Source organism: Petaurus breviceps, unplaced genomic scaffold, assembly GCF_028583685.1.
Source record: "Petaurus breviceps papuanus isolate PSGF00001 unplaced genomic scaffold, PetGlider_PUasm1.0 214, whole genome shotgun sequence".
Lineage (NCBI taxonomy): Eukaryota > Metazoa > Chordata > Mammalia > Diprotodontia > Petauridae > Petaurus > Petaurus breviceps.
This window is the reverse complement of record NW_027185863.1, coordinates 2,939,860-2,962,331: the sequence shown is the minus strand read 5'-3', so window position 1 is coordinate 2,962,331 and position 22,472 is coordinate 2,939,860. Positions and strand designations below refer to the sequence as shown.

Genomic DNA, 22,472 nt, shown 5'->3' with positions numbered 1-22,472 from the left:
AAAATCCTTCTTGAGCTCCTTCATGGCCTATAACCAATTCATATTTTTCTTGGAAGCTTTTGATGCAGGAATTTTGACTTTGTTGACTTCTTCTGGTTCCATATTTGATCCTTTTTGTCCCCAAAAAAGGATTCTATGGTCTGATTGCATTTTCTCTGCTTGCCCATCTTGCCAGCCAATTACTTGACTTTTGAGCTCTTTGCCATGGGAGCATTCTTCTTTCAGAGTGGAGAGAGCTGTGTCCTAAATCACTGGGGCTTTTGCAAATGGTGTCAGAACTATGAGGAAGGCACCCTCTCTACAGACACCTCAAGCTCTGGCACACTGGGCACACTCCCTTGGACCACCACCCAAGAGAGCAGTTGCAGCTGCCACGCCTCCACAACCTCTTGCCCTGGGGGCAGGGACTGGACCATGCTCTTCTCCACCCAGTTCCAAGAGAGTTCCCCACTGACCTTTTACTTTCTCTTTGGTGTTTATGGGTTGAGAAGTCTGGAAACCGGTGATTCACTCTCCTGAAGTCTGCTCTGGTTGGTCTGGGCCGCTGATTGGGGCTGTCCCAGGTCTAGGTGTGTGTGGCTCACATGGGATTGCACTTGGCTCCCAGCTTGGTGTGATAGACCCTTCTTGTAGGCCTGCTAGGATGCCTTCAGTGGGAGATTTGTTTTTCTCTGTCACTTTGTGGGTTCTGTAGCTCTAAAATTTTTTTGGAGTCATTTTTGTTTTTTTAACCAATATTGGAGATGGTTAGAACGGGAGTTCAGACAAGTTCGTGCTTTCACTCCACCATCTTGGCTCTGCCCAAGATTGTTTCTTATAGCTCAAAAACTTCCCAAACCCCTTTTTTTTAAGACTTAGTTTGTACGTGGTCTTCCTAACCCTAAACCTCACAAAACAGACTTTTAGGAGCAAAGGTGGGGTGGGCTAGAGAGGGATATAGTTTGACTTGCAGGGAGGGGAAGAGGAGGGGACTTCCCTGTTTATACAATGTTTCAACAATCAATCATATGTTTATTAAGTACTTACAATGTGCCTTGCACTATGCTAAGTGTTTATGATACCAAAAAAAGACAGTTTTTTCCCTGAAGGAGCTTACAATCTAACAGGGAGACAACATGCAAACAAAGTTATATAAAACAAGCTATATACAAGATAAATAGGAAATAATTAACCAAGGGAAAGCACTAGAATTAAGAGGACTTGGGGAAGGCTCCCTATATGATGCTAAAGAAAGAGCTCTAAAGAGAGAAAAGTTCTTGAGTCAGAAGCCTTGGTTTTAAATCCCATTTCTAATATTGCGTGTTTCACTTTGGGCAAGTTAAGTTAAACTCAGTTTCCTCATATGTAAAATAAGGACTTTGGGCTAGATCCAGAGTTTTGCTCTAGATCCATTAAACAAACATTCGTTAAGCATCTATGTGTGCTATGCCCTCCACTCAAATGAGTCCCTGACCCCAAATCACATGGGTTTATGGTGATTTATTGCTACTTAATTAAAATTCTTTTTCTCTTTCACCAGACAATGTATCTTTCAACATAGTATAACTGTTGGAGCACTGGGTTTGGAATTAGGAGACTCTGGATTTGAATTCCACCTCAACCATGAGATCATGTGTAAGTCACTTACTTCACTGAACCTAGCTTTATCATCTGTAAAATGGGGATAATAAAACTTACCTAACGAGCTTGTATAGTACTCAACTGAGAAAATGTATGTATAGTACTTTGCAAACCTTAAAATGTTACAAAAGGCCATCTGAAATAACACTCCTCAGTAGTTTTAATTATTCTTTCCTTCACTCTCTAGGAATAAGGTGTCCCTTATACTTTGCCAAAGCTCATCCCTGGTGCTGTTGCCCTTAATGACCACCCATCAGGTTGCATCAATCATTTCCTTTCTCTTATGCATATTTTCCCTTGCCACTGACTCTTCCATCTCTTTATAAATATGCTCAGGTTCTCTAAGGCCAAAACAAAACAAAGCAAAAACCATTTCCTTAATTCATTTTCCATTACATTAATGCCATAGACTCATAGCTGAAGCTGGTTGGAATCTCAGAAGCCAACCCCTCCATTTACAGATGAGGGAATTAAGGTCAAACAAGAAGTGAGCATCAGAAATGGTATTTGAACTAATGTCCTCTGACTCTAAGGCAAATGCTCTATCTACTTTACCACCATTACCTTGTTCTCCTCTCTTTTACCTTGAAAATTCTTGAGAAAGTAAGCTATGCTCAGTCTTCACCAATGATTCTTTCCTAAAATCCTTCCATCAATTCTTCCCCAAATGTTTCCATCAACACAACTTTATTAAATAAACAAGGATCACCTCCTGTTCTCAAATATAAAGACCTTTCCTATGTCATCATTTTCTTTGACTTTTCTGCAACTTTGGACTTTCTCGATCATCCTTTTTTTTGGATACTCACTCCTCCTCTGACTTCTAAGATATTTCTCCTATTATATTTCCAACTCCTTCTTCTGTTTCCTTTGCTGGCTAATCTACCTCTTCCCTAACCATGGGTGATAGCATTTGCAGAAATTTTATCCTTGACCCTCTTCTCTCCCTTTCTTCTACTCTCTTCCTTACTGATCTCATTAAAAGTTTTAGAACTTGAGTTCTCCTTAAAGAACTAAAGTTCCAGAGATCATCTAGGCCAGGAGTTCTTAGCCTTTTTTTAAACTTATGGACCCCTTCTCAGAATAATAGTTTTAGACACATAGAATAAAATATATAGGATTAGAAAAGAAAACCAATTATATTGAAATATCATCTGCAAACAACTTCAGTCATGTGTGACCTAGTGGTGGATCTAATAACCAAAATAATTTTTAGAAGTAGTGATGAAGGGGTTGCTAGGTGGCACAGTGAGTAAAGCACCGGCCCTGGAGTCAAGAGGACCCAAGTTTGGTTCTGGCCTCAGACACTTAATACCCACACAAAAAAAACTAGCCTTGTAACCTTGCGTAGGTTACTTAACCCCAATTGCCCTCCAAAAAAAAAAAAGGAAAAAAAAAAGTAATGATTTCAGATATCAACAACTATAACATGATTTGAAAATAGCTAGGTGAGGGCTGCTAGGTGGTGCCATGAATAGAGCACTGACCCTGAAGTCAGGAGGACCTAAGTTCAAATCCAGCTTCAGACACTGTAAAGCCAAACACGAGCAGCTTTCCAGAGGACTTCTGCTGTGAACATCTTCAAGGTTCTAATTACATAGTATAGTTAGCTCTCTATTCAGCAGTAAATTAAGGCAAAACATTCACAGAAATCAAAGTACAGAATCCATAATGTTAGGACATAACTTATCACTAAAATGATCACAAAGCTTTCACCAAAGTGCCCACATAGTTTTAAACAAAGTACAATCATTTAGTAACTCAATCATTTAGTAAGTCCTTAATTCAATCATCTTTAAGGCCTCCTTAAGGGACACAAAGTACAAAGGTCAAAGTTCTCCACCCCTAGGTCACAGTAAATCATAATCTTCTCAGTCAGCATCAGGTACCTAAGAAGAGATCTTTTCATCCTGACTTGAGGCTGGCTCTCAGCTTCCATGTTTCTTTTTCCATGGTCCCAGTGCCTGCCCAAATCTACACAACTGTCACCTGGGTTCAAAGGCAGGCAGCTCCCAGTTCCTTGTCCAATTCCCATTCCATATTGAAGCTCACAGTGTCCAGTCCACCTTAAGTCCTTCACAGTCCCTGTTTCTGGGAAGACAAAGCTTAGCAGAGCCAAAACAACATTCATTCACATTGCAGGCACCATCATCAATTCACTATCTACCTGTGAAATCAACAGGGACCCACAAACAAGGTCCAAGAGGTCAACACAAATCATCAACATAGAAATCAACACAGACCCACAAACAAGGTCTGAGAATGCAACACAAATCATCAGTACAGTTCCAGGACCTCCAAAACCCTCCTCCAGGACTTCTGTAAACAGACAACCAGAAAATTTTCTTTCAGGGCTTCCAGTAAGGTCCCACACTTCTGTAGAAAGTATCATAAACAAACATCAATGCAGACAGAACAAACATAGAGTGCCAGATACCACAAGTTTTCTCTTTCTCCTCCACAAGAGATCCCTTCTCAGTTGTGCTCTCTCCAGCCTGGGTCCCTCCTTATACATGGTCATTACTTCCTCCCCTTCCTGTTGTAGGAGTTCACAAGTTGTGGGATTTACAAGTTCTGGGTCAAGATATTGGATACAATCATGAACTGAAACAAGGCCGTTAACTACTTCTGTGTTAATTAAATAGCCGAAACAAAGTATTAATTCAATAGCTGAAGGAAGGTGTTAACTACTTCTTTGCTTGCCATTACAGACACTTGACACTTACTAGCTGTGTGACTTTGGGCAAGTCACTTAACCCCAATTGCCCTGCTTTTTCCCCTCCCCCCAAAAATAGCTAGGTGACAAAGGTGACATAGTTACATAGGTGATATTGTGTAATGGCAAGCAAAGAAGTACTTAGAGCCTTGTTTCAGCTTTTTAATTATTTAGCACCTTGTTTCAGTTCAAGTTTCTTTTGAGCCTTGCCCATGATTATATCAAGTCTTTGTTAAGAAACAGAACTTGTGAAACCCACAGTGGGAGGGACTTTCCAAAGACAGGAACAGAAAGGATGTAAGAGGTGGGAAAAACAGAGAGAAGCTAATGACCAGATGAAAAGCTGAGCACAAACTTCGAGAGAGCAGAACTGAGAAGGGAAAACTTGTGGTGGTAGAACTGAGAAGAGAAAGCTTGTGGTATCCCAGCACTGTTTGTCTGTTCTGTCTGTGTTGATTTGTGTTTGTAATACTTTGTACAGAAGCCCTGGGATCTTACTGGAAGCCCTGAAAGAGGATTTCCTTGTTGTCTGTTTACAGAAGTCCTAGAAGAGGGTTTCAGAGGTCATGGGACTATACTGATAATTTGAGTTCTCAGACTTTGTTTGTGGGTCCGTGTTGATTTCACAAGCAGAAAGTGAATTGATAAGGGTACCTGTAATGTGAATGAATGTTATTTTGGCTCTGTTAAACTTTGTCTTCCCAGAAACAGAAACCATGAAGGACCTGAGGTGGACTGGATGAGGAACTGAGAGCCACCTACCTTTGAATCCAGGTGACAGTTGGGTAAATCCAGGTAAAAGCTGGGACCATGGAAGAGGAACCATGGAATCTAAGAGCCAGCCTTGGGTCAAGATGAAAAGACCTCTCCTTGGGTATGTATTGCTGACTGAGAAGATCATGATTTACTGTGGCCTAGGGGCAGTAGAACTTTGTACTCTGTACCTTGTACCTCTTAAGGATGATTGAGTTAAGGATGATTGAAAACTAATCTCCAATAAGAAAGAAGACTTTTTGTCTGAGAGATTAAGACAATGTGACCTAGGGGTGGAGAACTTTGCCCTTTGTACTTTGTGTCCTTTAAGGAGGCTTGCTCCTTTAGGATGATTGAGTTAAGGACTTACTGAATGATATCTTTTGTTTAAAATTATGTGACCACTTAGGTGAAAACTATGTGGCCACTTTAGTGATAAATTGTTATGTTATAAGATAGTGAATGCTGTAGTTTGGTTTCTGTGAATGTTTTGCTTTAGTTTACTGCTGAATAAATAGAGAGTTCACTATACTATGTGATCAGAACCTTAAAGCTCTTCATAGAAGCGGTCCTCTGGAGAGCTGCTCATGCTTGGCTTTACATATAGGGGACAAAGTTACAGGTACTCTTGATACTCCTGTGATTTTTTAAAATCTACATTCATAATTGAGGAAATTCTTCAAAAATTGAAGTACTTCTCATATTCCTCATCATTCTGTTGAGTAGTCACTGAGTTCTCAAAGACAATGACAGTAGAATACAAGCTTCTACCAATAAGGGTTCAAACACTGTCCTGACAATGGACTATGCCTGTTTTTGGAGGACCAGTTCAACTATATATGGAAAGGCTTATGACTACTTGACTGGTCACTAGCTGATAAATTCTTTGACCATCACATCTTTGACCACTATATCTGTCCTGCATAAGGAAATCTTACCTCTGACTAGTTTTATGATCATGAGCAAGTCACTTTACTTTTTGTCTTGGGCACCTCCCTAAGATTAGAAATTAAAGAAGGACTACAAGCTTTGAGCAAGTTCCCATACCAAAGCATCACAAGTCCTTGCTGTATTCTTCCAGTGATGTTGCCTGTCTACACATTATGGATATGCCTTATTAAAATAGCTTATTATTCCATTTGTATATAAAGCAAATATATTTCCTGTGAAGATTTTGGTGAAATTTGTTTTTCTTTATTTTTACATATATGAGTATTCTCTCTAATTTTTTCTTTATTTTATTTCACAGAAGAGAATATTAAACTCTAAAAACTTTGCTGTTACATCTGATTTGGGTTAAGAAAGTGTTCTAGATAAAGTGATCAGGAAAAGAGTCCTAAATCCTTCCTGCTATATCAATGCCTGCATTACCAAAAATACTTTACCTTCTCCATTTCAAAGCATCCTTAGGTTAAAGTTAAGATTTTACTTGGATAGGGTAAAGTGGAGGAGGAGGGGGGCTGGAGAAGGGAGAAAGGTATGTAACCTGCCATTATAGGCCATTTTCCAGATTTTAGTCAAATTCTTTTTTGAATCCCAGACTGGAATTTCAATACTTATTTTAAAAAAGCCAATTCACCAAATCAAACCTAGGGCAATATATACTTGAATGCCAGATGCTCAGATTTCTAATAATGCCAAACATATTTTTAATGCTCAGGTTTCTATTAACACCAAACATATGTCTTTCATAGGATGAGGGACATATTTAGTTCAAAAACAGATGAGATTTGAAACATGTGAATTGCATGTCAAAGCTATAGGAGAGTGAAATGACCCTCAGGTTAGTTATTTCCAGTGTTCCTATGCTTACATGCTGAAGTAGGAGAAAATATTTGTTTACCATAGTGGAGATGCAGTTTAGGTTTGCTAAAACAGTGCATTTATATCATCTCCATCACAAACATATATGCCATTCCTTGGTTGGCTGCCTGTGTTGGTAATATATATAGAAGCAAAGGCATATGAAGAAGAATGAATATAAAAGCAAGATATGACTGTAATGAGAGTACTAAGAGTGCTAAAACAGAGAATGAGCTGGTATAGGTAAGGAAAACTAAAGTCAATATAGTTATATTGAGAAAAAGAGAGAAATCAAGAAGTAAAAGGACTGCTCCAAGAAAAGACAGAGCTGATGAACTCAATTTGCTTCTGTTTTCTCTGACAAGGAAAATAACCTTTGGGCTTGAAAGGACAGAGCAAAAATTGGTAATAGGGGGTAGATACTCAATATAAAGTAGTGAAATTGTGAGAGAGCACCACAATCTTTGATGAGCCCAGATTACTTGATCCAACTGAACTCTATCCAACAGCACTGAAAGAATGGGCAGATGTAATTCTTTAAGCAACTCTCAATGATTTTTAAAAGACTGAGGAGAACAAGAAAGGTACAGCAGAACCGGGTGAGGGCAAATGTCTAGATTTTCCAAAAAGGAAAGAGAATAGAGTTTATGATTATAGACCAATGAGTTTGACATCAATTACTAGAAGAATTCTAGAACATCTTATTAAAGGTGATTGGTGATTATCTGGAAAAGGAAGAAGTGATTATGAAAAGCCAACCAATATAGACTCAAGAAAAGGTCACTCCAAACTAACCTAATTTCTTTTTTTTTGATAGAATCACTAAACTGGTAGGTGAGAGGAATTCCACAGATGTACTTTACCTACACTTTAGTGAAACATTTTACTTTCTCTCATGGAATAGATAAGGAGATAAACATACGAGGAGATAGTGTGTTTATGTGACTAGTATAATTCTATGAATAGAATGACTGGATCCAAAAAGCAGTCAGTCAAAAAATATTTATTAAGTGCCTACTATGTACCAGTTATTGTCCTAAGTGCTGAGGATATAAAAGGAGTCTTTGCCCTAAAATAGGTCACAGTCTACTAGGGAGGACAGCATGCAAACAAATTTGTACAAATAAGGTATATATAGAAGATAATTAAGAGAAAGAAAGGCACTAGGATTAAGAAGGTTGGGAAAAGTTTCCTATAGAAAATGGGATTTTAGTTGGAACTTAAAGGAAACTAGAAGGCCAAGAAAAGGAGAGAGAGCACTCCAGGGATGAGGGACAACCAGAGAAAATGACCAGTCAAGAGAGGGAACGTCTTGTTTGTGGAAGGGCCAGGGGGCCAATTTCACTAGATGAAAGTATATGTGGCAGGAGATGAGGTATAAGACTAGAAAGGTAGGAGAGGGGCTAGGTTATGAAGGACTTTGAATGCTAAACCAATGATTTGTATTTGATCCTGGGGGAACTCAGGAGAGCTAGGGAGGCACTGGAGTTTATTGAGTGGGGATATTGGGGTGGAATGACACGGTCAATCCTGTGCTTTAGGAAAACCACATTAGTGAGGATGTATTGGAGTGGAGAGAGACTTGAGCAAGGCTACCCACCAAAAGGCTATTCCCATAATCCATCTCTGAAGTGATGAGGGCCTGTGCCAGAGTGGTGGCAATGTCAGAAGAGAAAAGAAGGCATAATCAAGAGATGTTGCAAAGGTAAAATTGACAGGCCTTGGTAACAGACTGAATATGAGAGATGAGAGATAATGAGGAGTCAGAGATGTGAGTCTTGAGGGTCTAGGTCTAGGTCTAGTGTTGTTTAATGTTTTTATCAATCACTCAGTGGGGCATGCTTTGGAGCTACTCTCCCAACCCTTCCTGGCACTGGTCAGGTGTCTGGAGGGTAGCTATATCTCCTGTCAGGGGTAACCCTAAGGGACTGAGAGATAGCTTTCTAAAGCTATAGTTCACAACCCCCTCTCCCCAACAGTGTGCTTCCTCCCATGATTATCATTTGATATTAATTAGCCAGCCCCAACTAGCTTTTAAAGATTTCCTAAGGTAGAGTAGTAATAATAGATAACATTTATATAGAACTTTTTAAAAGTTTGCATAACTCTTTTCCTTTGTTATCTCATCTGATGCCCACAAAACCCTATGAGGTAAGAACAAGTAGCCTAAACCTTTTCCCCAAATGTTTGTGACATACTTTCCTAGCAGTATATACAGAGTCCAGGGAGGGCGCACACGTGCGGCAAAGGGGAAGCTCACACCACAGCTTCAGGCTGCTATTAAGTTCTTTTCCCTCCTTCACATCGTCCTCCTGAAGTACCTCTTCAGCATGTCACAGTTGCTCTAGGGGGCTTGTAAAATCCTGAAGCTACCTACCTCTTGGCTCCTGATTCAGTCAGCTGTTCTGGAGAGGCTGCTGAGACTAGAGAGCACAGATGGAAAGTCTGAAAACTTTGATCCTATGAAATTGACAAGAGTCTCCTCCAGGCAGGGAAAGGGGAAGAAGAAACCCAGGCTAGCTTATTTCCTCCGCTCTAGGTGATCATTCTCCAGGGAATGACTTTCTCTTCTCCGCTGCCAGATTCTCAAATTCCCAGTTCTAAAATAGCTTAATGGTTTTTTAAAAGCCCCAAAGGGCATGGGAGGGCCTAAGGCCTGCAACTAATCCAAAAAGACTTCCTTTTCACACCTAGTTGAAATGCTTTTGATCAATTGATTCAGCAGAGCTGTGCAGGCTTTCTTATACATTTGTATTTATTCACGTTATATTTCTACTGTATGTATTCTTATATGTACTCATCTTCTGTTAGAATGTAAGCTCTTAATTTGGAACCATGCCCAAAGGGCTATAAAACTGTGCATACCCTTTGATCCAGCAATATCACTACTAGGTCTGTATCCCAAAGAGATCATAAAAAAGGGAAAAGTACCCACATGTACAAAAATATTTCTAGCAGCTCTTGTCTAGTGGTAAAGTACTGGAAATTGAGGGGACGTCCATCAATTAGGGAACGACTGAACAAGTCGTGGTATATGAATGTAATGGAATACTATTGTTCCATAAGAAATGATGAGGAGGCTGATTTCAGAAAAACCTGGAAAGACTTACATGAACTGATACTGAGTGAAGTGAGCAGAACCAGGAGAATATTATACACAGTAATAGTAACATCGTATGATGACCAACTTTGATATACTTAGCTCTTCTCAGCAATGCAATGTTCTAAGACAATTCCAAAAGACTCTTGATGGAAAATGCTATCCACATCCAGAGAAAGAACTATGGAGTCTGAATGCAGATCGAAGCATACTATTTTCTCTCTTTTTTTTCTTCCATCATAGTTTTTCCCTTTTGTTCTGATTCTTCTTTCATGACATGACTAATGTGAAAATATGTTTAATATGATTGTATATGTATAGGCTATATCAGATTGCATGTCATCTTTGGGAGGGAGGAGGGAAAAGGGGGTGAAATTTAGAATTCAAAATCTTATAAAAGTGAATGTTGAAAGCTAAAAAAATAATTAATTACATTTTTAAATAAAAAGAATGTAAGCTCTTTGTGAGTAGGTTTGTTGATTGTTATACCTGTTCTTTCCTAATTGTGTCTACTTTGTCATGGGCTCCAGATGCGCCCACTGTTCTGGAGAGGCTACTAGGAATGATTGACTCAATACAATTGTTTTCTTATCTGATAATGGTATTAGGGATAAGTGGGATGGGGTGATTGATTGATTCAATCCACCCCAATACTTAGATGTGGATAAAGACCCAGAGGGCTTGCTCATCAAACTTGCCAAAGACACAAAGTTAGGAGGGATAAGTGTAACATTATAAGACAGAGTTATGATTCAAAAAGATCCTATCAGGCTAGAACATTTGGCCCAATCTAATAAGATAATGGGATGGCTAGGTGGTACAGTGGATATAGTTTCAGGCCTGGAGTCAGGAGGACCTGAGTTCAAATCCAACCTCAGATACTTACTAGCTATACGACCTTGGGCAAATCACTTAACTCTGTTTGCTTCAGTTTCCTAATTTATCAAATGAGTTGGAGAAGGAAATGGCAAACCACTTCAAAATCTTTGCCAAGAAAACCCTAGATGGGGTCATGAAGAGTCAGACATGACTGAATGAGATGAAATTTAAGAGAGGCAAATAAATGTAGAGTAACATTTGAATTTTAAAAACTAACCTCACTAGTTCAAGAAGGGGATAGTGTGACAAGAAAATAATTTTCTGAAAAAGTTCTGGGGACTAGTACCAAGGGACTGCAAGCTTAGTAGGGATTAGCAGTATGATATGGCAGCAAATAAACCTAATGCAATTTTAAGCTGCATAGAAAGGCATAAAGTTGAGGCTATGTTATTCAGTCATTTTTAGTCACATCCAATCCTTTGTGACCCTGCTTGAGGTTTTCTAGTCAAAGATATTGAAGTAGTTTGCTATTTCCTTCTCCAGCTAATTTTACAGATGAGAAAACAGAGGCAAAGTTAAGTGATTTTCATAGGGTCACACAGCTAGTATGTATCTAAGGCTGGATTTGAACTCAGGAAAATGTCTTCCTGGCTCTCTCTCCAATGAGCGACCTTATTACTCCTGTTGAGATTTAGGGAAGATAAAAGTCTGGCTGTGGTCTACTGCCCTAGTTTGATCATATATATAACATGGTGCTCAGTTTGGGATATTACATATCAGGAAGGCCAGTAATAAGCTGGAGATTGTTAGGGGTGGGAGGTGGGGGCAATCAGAATGGTGAAAGGGCCTTGGGATCATGCCACATGGAGACTGCCTAAAGGAACTGAAACTATTTAGCCTAGAGAAGACTTAGCAGTAGACATGATAACAAAGGCTGTTATATGGAAAAGAAATTAGACTTTCTACTTGGCACTATAGAATAGAACTGGGAGCAATGAATGAAAATTGTAAACAAATTCAGCCTTAATGTCAGGGGGGGAAACACTTCCTGATAAGGAGAACTACCTGAATTGGAATGGTAGGTCTTGGAAAGAATGGATTCCCTCCCAATGGAGGTCTTCAAGCAAATGCTCAACTTTTGTGACCATCTGGCTGCTTGGCATGGTACAAAGGGCATTCTTTTTCAAAATGGCTTGGACTATATTGTCTCAGAGATCCTTTAAATAGCTGTGATAAAGCAGCTGTGATGTAATGGAAACAGTCATAGAATTAGGATCAGAGGTCTAGAGTTTCAGTCTAGCTAGTGTCTACTGTTTACTTGCTAAATAAGTAACAATTTTGCTGAGTCTCAGGTCCTTCATCTTTGCAACAAAGAATGAACTACCTTCTTGCCCCATAGAGTTATTGTGATGATTGAGATATCCAAATTCCAATTGAATTCAAAGTATTTTATAAACTAAAAAGCTCCTTCTGAAAGTCAACTGTGACAAAGGTGCTAATTAGTAATACTCTCTTGACACCCTAGAACAATACACGTGAGATGGGTTACCTGACTCCCACCTTGAATATATAAATCAACTATGATAGGAAAAAGATAACCTTCTTGGGATGAAAATACTGATGTTCTAGGAAATTGGTGAGACCTGACCAGGATTTTATGACAGTTCCATGAACCCAGAACCTCCATAGCTAACAAATGGCCTTGACCTCTATAGCAGATAATCAGACACATAGCCTGGCCTGTGCTGAATTGTGGGTACAACACTTCAAAGTGATACCAAACCAGATTAAAATGTAATTGGGAAAAATTTGACAACATAAATAAGAATACAGTAGAACATAGATGTTAACATATGATTTTCTAAGTCAATGTGCTGCTGCAGGGATCCTTATGTACGGTTTAGTGACCCCCCCCCCCTTTTTTTATTTGACTTTGACACCACAGCTTTATAGCACAGCTGTTAATTCCTCCAGAACTAGACTATGCTTGGGTACTTAGTAATGTTGTGACTTAAGAGGATTTGAAAACACTGAACCTTGACTCCCAAAGATATCTCCGCCACTGAACCATTTGATAACAAAAATACAATAATCAGAACCACCTTCCTTTCAGTGATGTGAGAACTTTAATTCTTATTGGCCCGAGGCTTGACTTCAAAGCTTTCTTTCTTGCTAAATTTCAAATACCAGGTGGAGTAAACAAGCCTTATCACAGTGCTTCTATTTACATATGAGTCAGTTAGTTTATCAGATCTCCGCTGATCAGCAGATTTTGAAACTACTGGGCACTTGATGTTAGGAAATGGAAAAAAATGGAGAGACTTGGAGACTGGAAAAAAAATTTCATGTCCTTTACGTTTTCCTGGGGAATCACCCCTGCTTCTCTAAATGACGGCAAAGTGAGTTGACTTTCACCTTAACAAATATAGAACTCTACAGCATTGATTCCAAGTCTGAGATATGGGGGTCTCGAGAGAACTATGGAACTATTGCAAGTGGTCAGATAACATTTGAATTTATATAGGAATATTAATTTTAAAAACTTCTATAGGCTGAATAAGTATGTTACACATTCTTTGGAAAGAAAGCATTCTTTCCAAATGGGATATAAATTTTTTGATTCATAAAAATACAAATTCACTTAGAAACATTACTGAATTCATAGCTTTCTGTCATCATGTACTTTCTTAATCAATAGATATTAAAAGTACAACTACTATCACGTGAACATTTATTAAACTTCTTGACAAAAGATATTACAGGTTTTGGACTGGCTAGACCATTCAGTCTGGCTTCCTCATTTTATAGACGAGAAACTGAGCTCCAGGGAGGTCGTCTGATTTGTCAATGGTCACACAGGTAGGAAATGTTAGAGCTAGACTTCAAACCCAGCTCCTTTAGCTCCAAATCCTGCCTTGTACCTCCACACTTAGTATTTGTAAAAGTTGAGAACCTCTGGTCTATAAAGTCTATGGAGAGAAGAAACCAGAAAAAAGTAGGTCTAGGAGAAAAAGGGGAAAAAGTTTTTTGAAGGTCAAAAGGGTAAAGAAAGAAACCAAGAGCATATACTACAATTAAAGAGTATTATCAAACTTTGATTAGTTGTTTCAATCATGTCCAACTCTTTGTAACTCCATTTGGGGTTTTCTTGGCAAAGATAAGGGAGTGGTTTGCCATTTCCTTCTTTATCTCATTTTAAAGATAAGGAAACTGAGGCAGAGTGAAGTGACTTACCCAGCGTCACACAGCTAGTAAATGTCTGAGGGTGCATTTGAACTCAGATCTTCCTGACTCCAGGATTGGTGCTCTATTCACTGCAATACCTAGCTGCCCCTCTGGCCCCAGAGGCTGTCCATATTCCCCTGAACCTTGATTCTTCCTCAGTTTAGTCAATGTCCATATCAGTTTGAGGATAAAAGAAAAGCTATGCCTCTGTTTTACTCCTTGTGACTGATAGAATCATTATGTTAATGGAATGTAAATAAGCTTTAAGAATTCGACAAAAAATATATTTTTCTTTATGAGATGAAGGGAAAGAGAGACAGGAAATGAGAAGGTGAAGGCAAGATCAACTGCACTTACTGAAATCAAACACACATTTTCCTTTGTTCAAAACAACTTTTAACCAATGCCTTTGAAAATGCTAATGTAAACCATGCAAGTCTTCTCTCCCTCTAAACATGCGATATCAAAAAAATGGGGGGAAAACACCCAATCATTTATATTTTAAATAAAAGGACTTTTTTTCTCCTTCAGGGAAAAGCTAGGGATCACATTTCTAAGAGTTCTTTATCATATCTGTGTATACATAAATATGACCTAGTTATACAATCCCTATCTCTATTGGGCTTAGAGAGTCTGGATAGGAAGAAGTGGAATGGTTGTTCCTTAGTAGAAGGAAGAAAGTCTTCTAGGCATGATAACATATTTAAGCAACAGGGGGGTTCAGAGAATAAACCCTTATCTCTCTCCTTTTTTAAAAGTTTAATAGTATTTTATTTTTTTCCCCAGTTACATATCAAGAAAATTTTAACATTCCTTTTTACAAGATTTTGAGTTCCAAATTTTTCTCCCTTCCTCCCCTCCCCTCTTCTTAAAATGGTAGATAGTTTGATATAGTTTACACATGTGCTATCATGCAAAAAAATATTTCCATATTAGTCACAGTTGTGAAAGAAGAAACAGATCAAAAGGAAAAAAAACCCATGAGAAAGAATAAAGTAAATGAAAAAAAATATGCTTTGATCTGAATTCAGAGTCTATCAATTCTTTATCTGGATGTGGGTAGCATTTTCCTTCATGAATCCTTTGTACTTGTCTTAGAAGAGTTGAGTCATTCACAGATGATCATCACGAGATGTTGCTGATACTGTGTATTATGTTTTCCTGCAAACCCTTATCTTTTGCTTTGATGGGGTAAAGGGAAAATCCCTGCAGACATTATTCTGGTATTCAAAGGCCTCTCAGTGTATATAGTCTGGAAGCTGAGGTTATGGTTGAACTAGAACTTGAGGTGAGAGGTTGAGGTTGAAGCTGGTGAGTACTCTAGTTTCAGATGACAAGACATTCCACTGGATGCTGGCAAATGCAAGCTTGATGGCAGTAAGACACTTGGGTAAAGAGGATAATAAATCTGACACTTGTAGATCACCTTAAGGTTTGCAAATTATTTGTTACATTTATATGTATATGTGTGTGTAATATGTATGTATATACATATAAATGGGTGTGTATGTATGTATGTGTATGTCTATATATAGGTAGCCAGGTGGCACACTGGATAGACCTCCAGGACTGGATAAAGGAAGACCTGAGTTCAAAGACAGATTCAGGCACTAGCTGTGTGACCCTGAGTAAGTCACTTAACCCTGTTTGCCTCAGTTTCCTCATCTGTAAAAATGAACTGCAGAAGGAAATGGCAAACCACTCCAGTATCTTTGCCAAGAAAACCCCAAATGTGGTCACAAAGAGTCAGACTGAAAAGACTGAACAATAATATGTATGTGTGTACACACATACATATGCGGACACACATACATGTTTTCATACACACACACAATTTCATTTGACACTCACAACAGCCCTGTGAAATTGGTGCTTTGACTACCATCTTCATTTTACAGATGAGGAAATCAAAGCTCAGGAAATTAAATAACTTGCCTGGTAAGTATCTGAGGTGAGGGGAAGAGCCTAGGACTTCCTGAATTCTCAGTCCATTCTCCTCCCACTATAAAACGCTGCCTTTTGCTATAGAGAAGGGAATTTCTCACCCACTTACAACTCAGGAGCCTTAAAGATTAAGGCCCTTTCAGCATGGGCTTTTGCATCCTGGGTGTCTCTACCTTACCCGAACAAGAAGAACAGAAGCCACCCTCAGTCTGACACATTGTTGATCTGCGTGGAAGCTCTGACTTGCTCTGTTTTCAGTCTAGGCCTGTTTATCTCGCCATAGCCTATGCCCAAATTTGTCAGCAGCTCAGAACCCCCAAGTACAAGCACCAGCCATGGCATATTGGCATGTGCCCTATCAGCATGGTTTAGCAGGAAGATGAGTCAAGAGACAATAATAACAGGCACTTATTTTTATATTAATAATATGTGCATTTAAAAAATGACAATATACATGATTTCATTTGGCTCACAACATCTCTGGAAAGCAAGTACTCTAGGTATTATCGCTTCCTCCCACTTATTTTACAGATGAGGAAATTGAGGCTCAGGTTGTTAAATAATTCCATAGTTAACAAGGATCTTAGTTCAACTTTGATTTTAGGTTTTCTTAGCTCCCAGTCTAGCCCTCTATCCACCATACTATACTCCTCTAACTAGACTTGAATCCTGTTTCTCCTACTTTTGGGTGACATTGTACAAATCATTTGACCTCATTGAATTTTAGTGTCCTTGTACGTCCTTAGTTTCCATATATATTGTGCAAGGAGGATGTACTAGGTGACCCTTCAGGCTCTGAATCCTACGAAGGTATGGGGAAGGTGGTTAAGTGTGGGAACCAGGAAATGTATATTCTGACTCTAAGGCCAGTGACTCTTGGTGATATCACCTAAAAACAATGAATGGAGAGCAAAAACAAACAAAAAGGGTAGAACACCCTGACGGGACCAGGGTTTCCCTGACACATCATTTTTCCTCTTTTCTACAAATTGAAGATACTTTACCTAAAAGAAGACAATGCTGCCACTGAACATGATTGACCTCTCCTTGTAATGCTTTCTCTTCTCCTTCCCCTCCCCTCTTATCCCCCCACAGTCAACATGGGGCATTCCCAGGACAAACTGACCCTACGACTTGATTGCCTCTGGCTTCCCTGATGCAGCTTTCTGGTTTTCTTGCTGTTGTTCAGTCAGTTTTCAGTCATGTCAGACTCTTTGTGACCCCATTTGGGGTTTTGTTGGAAAAAAATACTACAGTGGCTTGCTATTTCCTCCTCCAGCTCATTTTACAGAAAGGAAACTGAGGCAAACAGGGTGAGGTGACTTATCCAGGGTCACACAGCTGGTAAGTGTCTGAGGCCAGATTTGAACTCAGGAAGAGGAGTTTTCCTGACTTTAGGCCTGGCTCTTTATTCACTGTGTCTGGGGGTGTGAAAACTCAGAAAGGAGCTTCAATTCTGACTGTCTGCTTCACCTCTCCCCTTCCCCTCTCCATTTCTGCTGTCAATCAGCAGCAGGCCCTTTCAGGAGGCTTTCTGATTTCCTGCCCCTGTGGGCCTCTCCTTTCGGCCAGTGGGAGTCAGGGACATCCTGAGCCCACTCCTCCCCCATTGCCTTTGTGACCCTTCCCCCTTTCCCTTGCTGTCAATCAGCATTCTTGTTCTTTGTAAGCCTGTCTCTCAGCCACTGAGGGATAGTGGTGGGCTTCCCTGTAACTTGCCATTGGGGAAGATTTTCGCACCAAGACTTGAGCCCACCTCTCAGCCAACGGGAAAAGGGATAGCTGGGGAAAGGGGGTTTGACTGCTTTAGAGTATAAATTTTTGTTCCACCTTTTGTAATGTGCCTCTTCCTCATGATCAGTAATGGGGAAGACTGCCCTCTTCTCCTGGGGAAGAGAATAAATTCCTGTTCTTATCCTAAGAGATCTCTGTGTTCTTGATTCAATTTTGGATGAGGTTTTTCATCACAAACAACTGTGCAACTTAGCTGCCCTTCTGGTCATCTAAGGACCTAAAACAATTCTACTTACATGGAACCTAGGCCCTTCAGAGTTGGTGGATTTCTGAAGTTTTCAAGAGAGGGTTTCTATGCTAGTGGGGAGGGTGGAAGGAAATGCATCTAGAGAAACTAAGTGACACTGTATCTATTTTTTTTTTTTGCCTTTCTTTGTTGTTTTGGACAAAGTAAACCTCTGTGTGTTGAATGTTTAATGACATGCAAATACCTCATTTCATCTCTGAACTTGACCCAAGATCCTGTTCGAGCTACACCCCCTACAATACCTTACAAGGTTCTGGAGAATAAGAAGGAAATCTTCCTGGGAACTTCTCAGTACTTTGAGAGCAGTGACTGATGCAGACGGTAGGGTAGGGGCTTGTAACGGAGCAGCATGGATCTGCCTTCCTTGGAGAGAGACAAAGAAAGGACTTCAGTTACAGGTGGCTTGATTCAAATTAACAAGGGCCAAACTGAACAAATTGAACCAAGACTGGTGACCGTTCTCTAAGTGTCATTATATAAACCTTGCCTGAGAGGTGAGATTCTCTTCTGCTGTTTGTAATATTTATAATTTGTGCGACTTTTCAGCCCTGATTTGTCTCAAGTGCCTGATTGAGCAGTGCTCCTAATTGCCAAAGCAACAATAATAATAAAGCTCCTTTGTTTTGTATAGAAAACAATGGGGGGAGGGGGGAAAGCATCATGAGACAAATCAAAAGGGATTCTGCAAGGAAGAACCTTGATGATTGAATTGCACTGAACAAGGACAGAAGGTTAGAACACGATCATAGAAAAAGAGAAAACAATATTTTACTGAGCAAAATGGTATATTTTCCCCTGTAAAATACTCATTTCTGCCTGTTGAAATTCTTAGGATCATAGATTTTGAAGGAACCTCAAAGACCAGGGGTTGTTACAAAGGAATTTAGGAGGCCTTAGTAGTGTATGACCCCTGATCTGTAACTGAAATTTAGCATTTTCTCCAATTACTTCATCCTTCACTGTCAGAGGACCAATGACATCATGGGGTGATGTCTTGACTTACTTGTGAATTGGATTACATTTCACAGAACAAATCCCCTTAATAAAAGGATTTGTTCTGTAAAACTTGGTCTCAGTTAAAAGGCCACACCTGAGGACCTAGAAGGCCACATGTGCCCTCGAGGCCATAGGTTCCCCACCCCTGGGCAGGATGAAAGTCAAGCTGTCTGATGATGGCCTGGGATGCAGTGGATAACCTTGGGACCTTCAATGTCTGACCAAGCTCTAAGTGTTCCACAGTGTTTGCTTCAGTCACCTTCATGGCCATTGGAACAAATTGTTCTCATCCACCTATTCTGCTGGGGGAAGTCTTCCCATGCTTGGGGTTGACATTCCTTTTAACTCATTGATGGGTTTGAGGCCTGTCAGTTACCCTCAAATTAGTTTAGCCCATCTGCTGATATTGTTTACTCAGGTGTGGCTGCTGCACATGTTACAGTTTCTTGGAGCCACAGGTGAGAGTTGAGGGAAGGAGGAAGCCACAGGTGGATGGGCAGCCCTGAAAAGGCCTTGGCAAGCCCTCACACCAGAGGTACTGGTTCTTCCTGAAGACACCATATACCCCAATCAATCATAGGCTTTATACTAAGTTTGGAAAAGTTCTTAATCAGCACACAGAAAATACATCTGATTGGCTGAGGAAACTTGTTTGTACTCTGTGAGTCATCTGTAAAAATCCAAGTCATTTTGGGCCCTTAAGTTTTTAACTGGTTGGCAGCAGAGAGGGAGTGCATTCCAGGGAAACTGAATGAGAAGCAGAAACCTGAACCACAGCCTACTGCTTCATGAACTATAGTACTCAAAGGATACTGGCTTCCTCTAGAGCCCCGAGGGGATACAGTAGTAGCTAAACTCTGAGGGACCCTACAGATTAGGGAAAGTGGAAGTTTCAGTAAGGACTCCCAGGTTCTATTTGTATTACACTCCTATTGTTATATTTTTATATATTTATGTCTTATCTACCTCAACTAAATGGCAGGCTCCATGAAAACAAGGATAAGGCATTGCATTTTTGTACTTCATTTAATCTTCTACAATACAGAGCCTTGCACATAGTGCAATTTGCTAACTGATGGTTTTATTTAAAACTCTCTTTGATTCCATAGGATTTAGAGCTGGAAGTGATTTTGGAGATGATCCATTCTGACCCATTCATTTTGCAGAGGAGGAAACCAAGGCCCAGAGAGGTTAAGTGATATGCCCAAAGCAGCACCAGAAGCTGAGGCAGTAGGATTTGAAACTAGATCTTTTGGCTAAAAACTAAATGCACTCAGCACATTTGCAATTGAAGTGCAAAATTTAGAAACATTTTATAAACAAAAATATTTTGACATGACATATTACCACCTTCATGAAACTAGAAGTCAAATGCCTTATATCAAATGCCATCTTAAAAAATCCCTCTTTGCAACAAAAAGATTTCTAAACCTCAAACAATGTAATGCAACTAAATGCAAGAATAACAAAAAAATTAGAGGCACTATCTCCCAGAATTTTTTAACACCGTTACTTCTCCTAAATATACATTTGTGCTAAGGAGACATCAAGGTGATTCATCATTCCTTCAACCTCCAATATACTTCTTTGCACATCTCATTATACTTGATATGCACAAAATAGGGGTTTATTAATTTCTCCTCCTTTCTTTCACTCTAATCTTCGAGGATGAGGTAGTAGCCCTCCGTTTCAAGTCTAACTCTTTCTCATAGGCCACTGATCCCATCCCTCTTCCCTCCTCTGGAACACTGAGTCGTTCATCAATCATCTTCTTCCTCTCTCTGACCTTCAATCTACCTTTTCTCGTGGCTCTTTCCCTTCTCCCAGAATCATCAATTCTAATATATACCAATTTTCTTTTGATGATGGTGGTGGTGGGGAGGGACAGACTGACGACTTTATCAATATGGTGAACTCTTGGGGTGTAGACTCCCTCCACTGATTCCACTCATTCATCAGAGTTGCCTGGGCTTGTCCGCTATCTCACGATGTGTTAAAGACAGTCCTTTGAGCCCAGGTTTTTCTGACTCCAAGCCTAGTACTCTTTGCATTCACTCACCACCTAAAAGTATGACACTTTCCCCTTCCTATCTGCCCATTCCCTGCCTCCTCTCCTGCTCCGATCATTGACAGGAGTAGCTAGGTGGCATGTTATCTGGAGTACTGGGCCAGGAATCAGAGAGACCAGATTTCAGATCCAGCCTCAGCCACTTACTGGCTGTGTGTCCCTGAGCAGGTCCCTTAACCTTTGTCTGCCTCAGTTTCCTCACCTGTAAAATTATGGTGATAATTGTATCTACACTACAGGGTTCTTGTGAGGATCAAACGAGATATTTGTAAAGTGCTTAGCACAGTGCCCGGTACACAGAGAGCACAGGTATTATTAGCTATTATTATTAATCAGTGACACTAATAATTTTCAAAGAGAAACATCAGGAAGTTGCATGTCCATAACACCCTGTTTTTAGTTTAGGAAGCAAATTCTAAACATTAAAATGTTCATTTCTGGGTGGGTAGGTGTTGCAGTGAATAGAGCACCAGCCCTGGAGTCAGGAGGACCTGAGTTCAAATCAGGCCTCAGACACTTAACACTTACTAACTGTGTAACCTTGGGAAAGTCACTTAACCCCAATTGCCCTCCAAAAAAAAAGCAAAAAAAAATTTTTTTTCATTTCCTAGTTTTACCATAACCTTTAGTCAATCCATCAAAATCCTCTGTGATCTTTTCTTTTACCAATCAGCTTGAGCTCTCCTCCCTGTTGCTTATAAGCTAAAACAAAGGCAAAACTGCTGAGAAATCTATGCATGTCAGACACCTTTTCTTCTAATTGATAAGAAAGGGCTCCAAAATAGAACTGTCATCTGATCAGTCTGGGATTAATTGATATGCCTCCTTCAGCATGACTGCCATTCTCCACTCAACTGGGGGTTGCCAAGGAAACCACATTAGCACATTTATGAGCAACCATGACCCTGTATGAGTCTCTGCCCACCAAGATGAGTTACCACTAGCTAGGAACTGAGAAGTCATTTGATGCTTTTGCTGACAACTGAAGAGCAGGGTTTTCAATAAAAAGATACATCTGTGCTTAATTATCAACAAGAATTGATTAATTAACAAATATTTATTATAATCAACCTTTCATACGCACTGGGGAAGATACAAAATACAACAACACCGTCCCTACTTTCACAGAGTTTGCAATATAGCTAGGGAACTAAAACATGTACACATGAAAAATACCTAACCATAAAAGGCAATAAATGACATGTGACAAATGAGTGGTATGGACAATCTCTGCTCCAGAAATCCAGATGAAGGAAAAAAGGGTCTAATGAGGATATGGGAAGGCATTATGGATGCCAAGGGACTTCATGGGGGCCTTTGAGATTCATGAGTATTATAGCTTGTATACTGTGCATCTTAAAAGCAGTGAGGGTGGCAGTGCAAATCA

At 39.7% G+C, this 22,472-nt stretch overlaps 2 long non-coding RNA genes across 4 annotated transcripts in view; one reads left to right on the top strand and one right to left on the bottom strand.

Moving 5' to 3' along the window:
* The window catches only part of LOC138165709 (uncharacterized), a 42,466-nt gene extending 36,167 nt beyond the window's left edge, over positions 1-6,299 (top strand). The window contains exons 4-5 of one of the 2 annotated variants that reach the window (XR_011169422.1): positions 1,520-1,614; positions 5,042-6,299. This is a non-coding gene — a long non-coding RNA (uncharacterized lncRNA). Of the gene's footprint in view, positions 1-1,519; positions 1,689-5,041 lie in introns of those variants that run through there. The other variant, XR_011169421.1, reaches the window with a different exon arrangement.
* Positions 1-22,472, bottom strand: part of LOC138165710 (uncharacterized) — an 81,443-nt gene that overhangs the window by 5,331 nt on the left and 53,640 nt on the right. Inside the window, exon 3 of one of the 2 annotated variants that reach the window (XR_011169423.1) lies at positions 18,264-18,384. This is a non-coding gene — a long non-coding RNA (uncharacterized lncRNA). Of the gene's footprint in view, positions 1-9,269; positions 9,617-18,263; positions 18,385-22,472 lie in introns of those variants that run through there. The other variant, XR_011169424.1, reaches the window with a different exon arrangement.